Genomic DNA, 10,941 nt, shown 5'->3' on the forward strand with positions numbered 1-10,941 from the left:
GTTTAGTGAGGTTTTCTGGAACAGTTCTACAAAGCAACCTGCAGCAGAAGAGACTTTGAGAGTTTTTAGGAAGTTCTGGAGACCAGACTTTAGAGCAGCACAAACATTTGTCAGCAGTTTGAGCAGGAGAAGGTGAGCTTCAGAGTAGAAATGAGAAGGAAACCTTGTTGACCCGTGTGGTGAGGTCCTGTACCAAGAGTTTGAGCAGGTTGTGAAGAGTCTGTAGTTCTTTGGTCTGAAAGCACCAGAAGAGTCGACTCATTAAAGGAGAAAACAGGAGATCTTGTTGGTTCTTCTGTCGCTCTGCAGTTTCCTTAGACTGAATATCAAGTTTCTATTTTAAATGATTTACTGTGTGAGTCCAAGAAGACTTGAATAAACTCCCTCCATCCCCTGAACAAAACACATTTTATTACCGTGTTTAATCTTTTTAAAAATGTTTTTAAGTTTGAATCATAGTTTTTTCTCTTTGCTTGTTCAGTTTTGTCATCTGTGTGAAAGGTGCTAAACAAATAAAGCTGAATCGATTAACTGAATAACTGACTACCTCATGATTGTGACAACAGAAGTATTTTTATTGTGATTTAAGGTTTGTTTCATTTTAAAGTTGGGGTTCGAATCTTGACAAAAAAGATTAAAGAAATAAACTACATTACAAATAGCAGTTAAATCAAAGGAAAAACTTAATACAATAAAACATTTAAAAAGAAATTTAAACATTAAATACAATTAAATTCTGTTAACAGCCTCCAGTTCTTTCATGTTTGTTCTAATTTTTCGTTTGACATTATGCATGACATTCTTGAAGGCGTGGCTCAGTATGAGCTGAAGTTACTAATGGAATACCTCTCAGAAAATGTTTTGTCGAAACCTGATCTGTTGTGTAGGATTTATGCCTTTGACTATGGGTATGTGGAGCGCAAAAATCGACCTACAAGAGTTAACCTGGAGAGTAGTGGCAATAATATAGGGCTCAATTCCATTCAGACTCTTTGTCTAGTTAGAAACATTCCTCTACTTTTTGGTGACGTTGTACCAGAAGGAAACAAAAACTGTTTTTTGTTGCTGCTTTTACTGCAGATAATCAACATTATTTTTTCTCCATCTGTTACACATGGCATGACTGTACTTCTCAAGTATTTGATAAAGGAACATCATGAGTTGTTCAAGGAGCTGTATCCTGATAGAAACCTGATTCCGAAACATCACTTTATGATACACTATCCATCTTGTATCCGAAAAATTGGACCACTAATACATATGTGGAGCATAAGATTTGAGGCAAAACATAGGATTTTCAAAAACACTCTTAAAAACTTCAAAAACATCACAAAATCTCTTGCAAAAAAACATCAAATGTCTATTGCATGTCACTGGGAGACATCGCATTCGAAATGTATTGAGTATGGACCTATGAAATCTATTAATGTGGACAATGAGGAGTATGGTGATGTGTTAGTTTGGGTTTTGCATGTTGAGTCTGTATCTCAAGACATCCATGCAACCACCTGGGTTAGAATCAGTGGGACCGAGTACAGGCCAGGGTTAATAATTTGCAATGAGATTGAACATGAAATGCCTGTGTTTTGCAGAATACAAAAAATAATTGTTGTTGACAGTATTGTCTTCTTCCTTGTAAACAAGCTTGTGGTCGACCATTTCAGTGAACATTTTGAAACCAGTGGCAAGGACGTTGTTAAAGCAGACAGTCTTGTGATTTATAAGCCCTTTGATTTACAAACTGCTGATGGTGGAGATGAGAGTCTGTATATTGTGCCACTATTTTATTTGTAATTACTGCTGAAGTTGTGCCTATTGTGCGAATTCCTGAGGTGCTGGGAGATAATTTATCTTGAATAAAAATTAAAACTTAATCACTGCTGGTCTGTGAATGTATTTTATATAATGTATTGAATGTATTGTAAAACAAAGTATTGAAAGCTAACACACTAGTGATGGGAAATAACAAATCAAAATGTATTTTCAACACTATGTATGTTAAAAATTAACACTGAAAGTAAAAGCCAATAACACAATTTTAGTGTTAAAAATACACTTTATTGTGTCATAAAATAACACTATGTATGTCAAAACTTTACACTCAAAGTGAGAGGGTATAACACAAATTTGAGTCAAAAGTGCACCTGTGCGGTGTCACAAAACAACACGGAGGGTGTCAAATTTTTAACACTATTAAAGAGTTAAAATTTTAACACTGTCCAAAGTGTAATTTTAACTCAAATTCCGTGAGAATTATATAAACTCTGAAAAAGTGTTAAAATTAACTCGGTGCGAGTTGATTTAACACTTGCGATTTTGCTGTGCATGCACAGGGAGAACATGCAAACTCCATGCAGAAAGATCCCAGACCCAGCCTGATTGTCACATGCCTTTTCCAAATTAGTAATCAATCAGTGCCACTCACCGCTCTACATCATTTGAAGATGGAAGTTTGATATACACTGTAAAAACTAATCTATAGAATTTACCCAATAAATCTGAGGTAACAATTTGCATTGACATTTGTGGGTTACATTTACTTTGATATATTAATAATAAAAACATAAAGTAAAAAACTATTAATTACCTAAATAAATTGGGTAAAATTTACCTTACATTATTGTATCTATTTAACAGGTACTTCCTCATTGAAATAAGGTAAAAATTAGCTCATGTTTACTGATAAATAATACCCAATAAATACTAATTAAAATGACTTAATATTAGTTAACAAAGATTACTTTTAAATGGAAGGTAAGATGTAGCCCCCACCCTCAAAAAAGAGATTGAAATGACTTGTCATCTCAATGTTTTTAATCCACAAAATCAGAAAAAAACAGCATAAAGTGCAGCACAACAGCTTCATACATTTATTGGACTGGTTTTATAACTCAAAGAAAAAAATCTGTTTCAATAAAATGCTGTTTTGGGACATCCTGGCTCGATTGTGAGGAGATCAAAAAAGAGAAAAATGAAAGGAGAAAGATTTGGGCAAAACTCTACGGGATGTCCAGTGATTTTGCTTGTATCTAAACACTTGTGTTCCTTCAGTTTTACACAACAGCGACCAACCTAATCTGCAATCCAGGTGCATTTGTACATTCAATAATAAAACAAAAGTTTTTTATATGCAGCAATAATGCAACAAATTATCAAACAACAAAAAATAAAGTGCAGTACAACAGCTTCAAACAACATTTCAATGAATAAACCCGTTTTAAAACTGCCAAAGCTAACTGCTTCAAATGTTTGTAGCTTCTGCAAACAACACTTTCAGAGCCCTTTTCTATTTTAAAAGCCAAAAGTACACACAAACTACAAAGTTGTTTCTGTATCAAACATCTGGATAAAGATAGAACACCAACATTCTTTAGTTTTTCTGCTTGCTCTCACTCTCGGGATAAGAATAAAACAATTTTGGAGGAAAAGAGGGTAGAGAAAGAGATCAAAACTCCTCAGGCAACACATGGTGGCATTGGCCAGACTGACCATTTTCTATTGGTTTTCCTTTCCTGGCAATCTGGTGAAATCAGAGAGCAATGGAGTGGGCTGAGAGGTTGTATCCAACTGTAAATAGATTTCTGTGTCTATGTGCCCGTGTCTGTTGATGTGGGTGGGTCTGTGTTGAGCAAAGGAGGGGACAAAAAAGAAAAAAACTACACTCCATTGCAACTCCATTTAGCAATGTCCGACCGGAAAATCTTCATGGTGCGAAAGGGGAAATCTGGGTCTATTGCATGAGTTTATTTTTGAGGCTGTGGACCTTCTTCAGTAGTTTTGCCCCGTCAAGTTCCAAAAAAAGTTTTTGAAAAGCTTCAAATGTGTTCTTCAGCTGCTTCAGATATTCCAGGTTGAGGGCATATATGAGTCCCATCAGCAGCACACATGCCTTTGTTCGGCTTCCACAGCCTTCCATCACCTGGTTTCCCTCAATCACAATCGACACATCTGATGGATCCTCCTCAGCCATGACACTGTGCATCATGATCACCTTCATAGCTTTGTCTGTGTAGTCCTCATGTTCCTACATGTTAGAAAGAAACAAAAAGCATTTGCATTTTTAATGTTATCTAAGATACAGTTTTAACACATTTTGTGTTAGACAAGAGGAGAAGGGGAGAAACGGGGGTACCAGAGGAGAGGAGAAGACAATAATCTGTTATCAATATGACATACCTGGCAGTCATGGAAAAGATCTTCCTGTCTTTCACCAAGGTAGCTGATAAGACAGCAGATAACTGCATCCCTTTTCTTCTCAATGCTCTCTGTCTGTAGGGAGATACAATTTAGTGAAAGGACTGTTAGTGGAGCAGGGAGTGATTTACATACATGAACACCATATTCCTCAAAAACCAAAACACTTATTGACATGTCAAAGATTAATGTTAAAAGGTAGTTTGTGAAGATGGTAAGGAGCTAAGCTTTGCGCACAACAAAGCAGCCGTTTACTGGGGATGGGAGGGACAGTACATGGATCTCCATGGATACATGGATCTTGTGATCGATGAGTCAATGGCATTGATCTTAAATCCAAACATCGGCCAAAAATCAATAGAGTAACCATTTATCAAACTCACTTTTAATTGAAAATAGCTTATTTTGAAGTTCCTCAGACATGCCCACTCTCAGCGTCGTCACGGCAACAATGATGATCTCGTTGCTTTTTGTGATTTTGATTTGAATGAAAATAACTGTCAACTTGGACCCCAGAGGTTTAAAAGAACCATGCAGCCATTTGCTAGAGTTCTTTGTTTACATATGTATTTACTTTTTCTTTCTCTCTTCCTTTCTTTATGTTAAAAGTAGGAAACATGCTACAGAGGTTTTTACAGTATAATTATGTCAGTGACTAAATCATATATTAAGGTCGAACCACCTGAAAACATGATGTGCTGTGTCCATTTTAACTTTCAATTCAATGGCTCTTTTCACTGATTCTAACCATCCTAGAAAGTGATGGATTGAATCAGGAAACATATTTGTATTGATAAACCTCAGATCATTTTTCAAACATCTTTTTTCCTGTCAAAACATTAGAACAACAAAGCACAAATACATTACAGTAAAGCAAAAATTAATTAGATATCTTTGATGGGATTTTTGAAATAATATTTCGAGCTAAGAGACGAGCGGGCAGATGGATGTTCGCTCACAGCGCCCAGCAGAGTTTCATAGTTATCTCAACAAGTTGCAAACTATTTTAACTCCGATAAATAACCCACCACTCACTTCCCTTCTCTCTCTGGTGGAAATAAAGCCGTGTCACGGCGGGACTCGCGCTTAAATTTGAAAGGAAACTCCGGTGGAGGACTGCGCGTGCAACTACGCACCGCATCACGCGAAAAATATCCCGAATATAAATGAGTAGCCGGCTTTTCAGTATGGAAAGCCCTGATCATTGAAACTTACCTGCAGTTGTGTTGAAGGTTGACAGCAGCGGCGGCAGCGCCAGCACATTCAAATGTTCTCTTCAAGTAGATGGCAGCCAGAAGAAAGTCCCATAATTCCTTGTTTCGCTCAGTCAAAAACGCGGTTTGACGCATGCGCAATTTGGAGCACAGGACTCACGGTTTTGGGGTGTATTTTACTGCGTGTTTCTATGCTATAGTTGTTAACGTTAACAAATGGGTAAGAAGTGAATAATTTACCCATTGCGTTATAATTCCATAGCTCACTGCAATATTCAGGTAAAATGTATATGGCTTGGATTGATTTTATTTACCACTCTCCAGAATCACTTTTTTAAGTGTATGAACATAGTTCTGCAAATACAGTCGTAGGCCGAATGGCGCAATTTAGGAACATCTACAACAATGAGGGTTTATGATTATCTGGCTCTACAAGTCTAATATGTGATGACAATAAAGGTCTGAGATCAATCTGGTTTCAATTCACCACTTCATCCTCCATCACTGCCGTTCCCTCTGTCTCCAAAATGTGCTTAAGCAAGCATCAAAGTTGGCGCACCGGTGCGCACATTCTCACACCAAGTTTGTTTTTATAAATCACAACCTTTGCGTAGAAAGTGGCGTACGCACTTTCTAGCCCTGTTTTGTGTGTACGCAAGCTTTATAAATGAGGCCCCCGGGCTTTAACCAGCATCCCTAAAATCCATGGAGTGGCTCCAGAGAAATGAAGGAAGGTCAACTTTTATCAGCCTCCATCCAGATGTTCAACTTGATATCTTTACTTTGAGATTTTTAGCACCACAAACCTTTAGTATCACACTTTATGATCATTTATTAGGACTTTAATGGAATCTACCAGCAGATTTAGTTTCTGTACAAACTTTATTCTTGTCGTCGTGGGACTGCAGGTTTTAAAACTGTTCCTTCTATTGGGCTGGCAGTAGTGACCTGTTGACCTGAAAGCCCTGCATTCCACTCTTATCACTCTTATCAGTCTCAAACTAAACTTTTTGCTCAATGTAAAACAATTTAATATAATAATGTTAATTGACTTCATCAAATGACCCCAGACTTGGTCTCTATTTGTACATCTGTCTTAAACAAATGACCAATACATCACAGTTGCAGCCCAGAATTCACATTGTAAGTGTTAACTTCATCTGTGATCTGACCAGAAGCCCCCCTCCCCCACCCCCCATTATTATTCACAACAAAAGGAGTGTGTGTGGCTTACTGCAGTCAATGTCTCAGCTTGTGAAAGTTTGTCCCTCTGTCGTTTGCCTTTAACAGTAATCTGTTTTTCCCGCTTTTTTGCAAATAATGTACAGCGGTGGAAGAACATGGCCAGCTGAAGGTATTGGCAAATCTGTCCTGGAGCGATGTTTCTTTCGTGGAGTTTCAGTTGCCGTTGATGCCGATGCTTTGGCGTCGGCGATGCTGTCCGAAGGGGCTGATTGATCCGAGGCTACAGTATCGCGTTTTTTCTCGGCCAAAATCAAACGCCTTTTACAAATAAATCGCATGTAGCATGTCTTATGGAATCCAGCATCCTCAGGAACATTGTCAAAATCAACATCAACGCAATGTTTATAATTTTCAGCAAGGTCCTTACACGCACCCTGCAGGGAAAGCCATTGTCTAACGCAGGTTGTGTAAGTTTCCCACCGTTTCCGTGTAAATTCCTGCACGTCTTCGCCCTGGACATCTGTGAGATGCATATAGCATCGTTTCGATCCTTTTTTTAGTAACTTTTGAAGGTGGTTTCCTTGTCTTTCTTTTCTTTTCGTCATCTTCATTGGTATCTGTACTAGATACAGTCGACGCCATGTTGTGTGTCCACGTGACCAAAAACCGCTGCACGCACTGCAAATCCTAGTCTACCTGTGTAAATATCACTACGCCACAGTAAAAAAAAAGACCAACACAAAAACGCTAATTATTAAAAAATGACTGGAAACTTTTTTGGGTACTAATTAGCAATAGATATATATATTGTAAAGCAGAGTTCATGTAGATCCACGTGAGTGGAACGAAATTCACTTTCTAGGCAGTTTTTCCATGTTCCCAATACAGCCTAAACCAAGCATACAAGTCATCGTAAGCCCCTTGTTTGGCCTTTGCCACCTCTACTTTCACCTTACGCTGCATCTCCCTGTACTCCTGTCTACTCTCTTCAGTCCTCTCAGTGTCCCACTTCTTCTTGGCTAACCTCTTTCTCTGGATCCACTCCTGCAACTCCTCATTCCACCACCAAGTCTCCTTATCTCCTTTCCTTCCAGATGACACACCAAGTACTGTCCGACCTGTCTCCCTGATCACATTTGCTGTAGTTGTCCAGTCATCTGGAAGCACCTCCTGACCATCCAAAGCCTATCTCAACTATTTCCTGAAAGTCATACAACACTTTTTCAGCTTCCACCATTTGGTCCTCTGCTCTGCCTTTGCCCTCTTCATCTTCTTCACCACCAGGGTCATCCTACACACCACCATCCTATGCTGTCTGGCTACACTCTCACCTACCACTACTTTGCAGTCACTGATCTCCTTCAGATTATACCGTCTACACAAGATGTAGTCTACCTGTGTGCTCCTACCTCCACTCTTATAGGTCACCCTATGTCCCTGCCTCTTCTGGAAGAAAGTATTCACTACAGCCATTTCCATCCTTTTTGCAAAGTCAACCACCATCTGTCCTTCTGCGTTCCTCTCCTGGATACCAAACCTGCCCATGACCTCCTCATCATCTCTGTTTCCTGCACCAACATGTCCATTGTCTGCACCAATGACAACTCTCTCACTTCTAGGGATGCTCTGCATCACTTCATCAAGGTCAAACCAGAATTTCTCCTTCTCCTCCAGCTCACATCCTACCTGTGGAGCATACCCACTAACAACATTGAACATCACACCTTCGATTTCTAGCTTCAGGCTCATCACTCGATCTGACACTCTTTTTACCTCCAGAACATTCCTAACAAACTCCTCCTTCAAGATAACTCCTACTCCATTTCTCTTTCTATCTACACCATGATAGAACAACTTGAACCCTGGTCCTAAACTTCTAGCTTTACTACCTTTCCACCTGGTCTCCTGGACACACAGTATGTCCACCTTCCTCCTCTGCATCATGTCAACCAGCTCTCTACCTTTTCCTGTCATAGTTCCAACATTCAAAGTCCTTACTCTCAGTCCTAGACTCTTGGTGTTCCTCTTCTCTCTCTTCCTACGAACACACCTTCCTCCCCTCCTTCTTCGACCAACAGTCGTCCATTTTCCACCGGCACCTTGTAGGTCGACAGCACCGATGGCGGTCGTTGTTAACCCGGGCCTCGACCAATCCGGTATGGAAGTCCTACATTTGATTTGCATGTTTGATTTGGCCAAAGTTTTACGTCGGATGCCCTTCCTGCCACAACCCTCCGGCACAATAAGACACTGGCTTGTGTCCCCTTGCGGCTACATTATCTTCCATCTCCAGCCATATATACTGATAAATCACAGGCCTACAGAAGTTCTTATTTTCTTTCAACGCTTTGGAAAATATGATTACAAAACAGCTATGGATTATGTAAATGGTTTTAAGAAATTTTGAGCTGATTTTTATGTGTTTGCTGTGGGTCAATAGAGGTTCCCATCTTTGAGTACCTGAAGAAGCCCTTTGGTGTGAAGTTGTATCTTACTGTACCAACTAAATATCAGTTGCTGATTAGTTCCTGATGTCAGAATATCTTATTGTAGCTCTTTTATAGTCACTCAAGCTATTTTGCCACTTGTCTCCATAGAAATCTGGTGGTAGTGGTGGTTAAGTTATTCTTTCTCCCTGGTCAGGTTGTGTGGCCACTTTATGTAAACCTATTAACTGGCGAACTGCGCTTTCAAAAATATCCTTAGAACACTTTAGTGCACATGCTACCTTTTTGGATCCATTTCATTGCTTATGCACGGACATTGCCATTTTTCTTAATTTTTTAGGGTAGTGTTCTTGGCTTTGATATGTTCAATTATACAATATTAAACTATAAGATGCAAATCCAAGCATGTAGAAAAGAGAATTTGCAACTGTAGTACTAATGCTAGCTTTCACGCACGTTATAAAAGCTTGGGGCATTATTAACCACACTTGATTTGCAATTGTGTGTCTTTATAAGGAATGCTCCTTAGGGGGTTGAATAATTTCGAAACTGCACTAGTTATTAAAATGAACATTTTGTGTGGAATTTAGAGAAAACCCTTGTATTATTGGTTACATTCAGCTGTTTAAAATCCACTTGTTTGTTAAATTTATTCCAAACAACTTAAAAGTTGTAGATAGTACTTAAAACCCAAATTGGCACTGGGGGTTGAATAAATTTGGTTGCAACTGTACATGACAATTTTCGGCAACATCCTATCATTTTGTGCTTTTTGAACCACATAATAATCTGGTTTTGTTTTTTTGTTTTTTTGCTGACATGCTCTACTATGAACTACAGGCCATACTATTTTATTCTTGAAAAGTAAACTATACTTTGACATTTTCTGAACTCCATCCTATACTATGGCGTTATACACAGAGTGCTTTGGTTACATGTTGATTTATAATCTAGATTTTTTTTCTGTGTTGTTTTTGACAGGATTACCACAGACCTGACCGTGAACACCGCTGACACCCACCTGAGGGAGACGCTGCCTCAGATCTCCAGGCTGCTTGGTCGTGGTCTTTCTGCTCCAGAACATCTTCATCAACTACGTCTTCTTCTGAAGAGGCCCTCAGATGCTGCAATCTCTGACCTTCAGGAGGAACTGCTACTTTCACTTTGTAACGAGACGGCTGTTATTTTAATCCTAGGGATGCATAGGTGGGGTCAAAATTGACCCCAGAGGTTGTTATTTCTTAATATCTTTAAGATTAAAAGTTTTGATATTTTCATATTCCAGGTATTCCTCATGAAACATGTTTGTGACTTGATGCCATTTGCATTTTTATTAATTTTTTCATTAATTTTAAAAAAATTCAGTTTTTGTATCAGTACCCCACTCTTCCATGGGCGGGGTCAAAAATGACCCCAAGTATTTCCAATGGGAGATTTCACTTAACATTGGTTCTTGGCAACTGTGAGTGTAAATAAACATTTTCTGTCCCTCATACAACTGATGTCAGCAGTCCCACCACCGAGGAGGTCATTTTTGCACAGCATTATACATGTAAGTATTATCTCCATTTATTAACTTATTTTTCATTGACAGAATATGTGAATTTTATGTGAATATCTGTGAAATTTGCCTAGTTTGTGGTTAGCTAGCAATACTGTTAGCTAACAATACTGTTAGCTAACATTATTATTAGCAAACAGTATTGTTAGCTAACACAATCACACACACACGCATACACGCACGCACGCATACACATACACTCATACACTGTTGTTGCACTGTTATTACACAGTATCTTAGCTAACAGGATTGATAGCTAAAGTATTGTTAGCTAACACAAACACTCACACACACTCTCACACACACATACACCATTGAATAATTGATGATCATATAATAG

This window comes from Acanthochromis polyacanthus, chromosome 24 (assembly GCF_021347895.1).
Source record: "Acanthochromis polyacanthus isolate Apoly-LR-REF ecotype Palm Island chromosome 24, KAUST_Apoly_ChrSc, whole genome shotgun sequence".
NCBI lineage: Eukaryota > Metazoa > Chordata > Actinopteri > Pomacentridae > Acanthochromis > Acanthochromis polyacanthus.